Source organism: Oreochromis niloticus, linkage group LG1 (genome assembly GCF_001858045.2).
Source record: "Oreochromis niloticus isolate F11D_XX linkage group LG1, O_niloticus_UMD_NMBU, whole genome shotgun sequence".
In the NCBI taxonomy this organism is placed as follows: Eukaryota; Metazoa; Chordata; class Actinopteri; order Cichliformes; family Cichlidae; genus Oreochromis; species Oreochromis niloticus.
In genome coordinates this window covers 7,709,929-7,711,073 of record NC_031965.2, presented here as the reverse complement: position 1 = coordinate 7,711,073, position 1,145 = coordinate 7,709,929, and positions in this window count along the sequence as shown.

Below are 1,145 nucleotides of genomic sequence, written 5' to 3'. Positions count from 1 at the left end.
AGAAATTGGCCTAAATTTGCACTAAAATCTAAATATTTTAAAAACTATAAAAGTCATAAACACCAAAAGTCATACCATACTAGCCCAGCTCCAGCCGCACAAAATGATGTAACATATGTAACCCTATTGTCAAAACTGTTTGGCAGAGGAGCGCGGGAAATTTTCACTAAAATATTAATATTTAAAAAACTATAATAGTCATAAACACCAAAAGTCATAGCACACCATTCCAGATCCAGCTGCACAAAATGAGGTAACATATATGAAGCTTGTCTCAAAACTGCGGGGCGAGTTTTGCTGCAAAATTTCAGGCGGAAAAAGGAAAATAATAATAACTAGAAAAATTTGCATTTCCTGCGAAAATGCTGTGTGGATGCCTTAATGCTGAAGCTGTCTGCTGAAAAGCTGTAAAAGATGAGAACTTGCAAAAAGTTGTATGATGGTGAAAAAAAAAAAAAATATTGCCCTGAGCAGGATTCGAACCTGGCCCTCCTGGTCTCAAGGCAGCCACTCATCTCACTGAGCTAAACTCACTCTGACAAAGAAGAGGTGGAGAGACGGACAACTCTGCTGAAATGAGCAGAAGCTGCTGAGAATTGTGCTGATAAGAGGAGAAAAGGCTGAAAATTTTGCAGAAAAGAGGTGAATCAGCAGAATTTCTGCTGAAAAGAGGTAAAGAAGCAGAAAGTTGCGCTGAAAAGAGATGAATCAGCAGAATTTCTGCTCAAAAGTGTTTTTTCTGAAAACAGCTGAGATTTGTGCTAATAAGAGGTGAAAAGGCTGAAAATTTTGCAGAAGAGGTGAATCAGCAGAATTTGGCCTTAAAAGAGGTGAAAATTCTGCTGAAAATAGTTCAGTCAGCAGAATTTCTGCTGAAAAGAGTTCTGCAGAACTCTTTTCAGAATTCTGCTGAAAAGATGTTTCTGCTGAAAATAGCTGAAAAAGCTGGGATTTGTGCTGAAAAGTGGTGAAAAACTAAAAATTTTGCTGAAAAGGGGTGAAAAAGCTGAAATTGAGTTAAAAAAGTTTAACTGTTAACTGAAAGAAATGTTGCCATAAGCGGGATTTGAACCCGGGCCTCCCAGTCTGAGAACGGATGCTCATCTCACTGAGCTAAAACACAGGTCATCCCGGCAAGGAAAAAT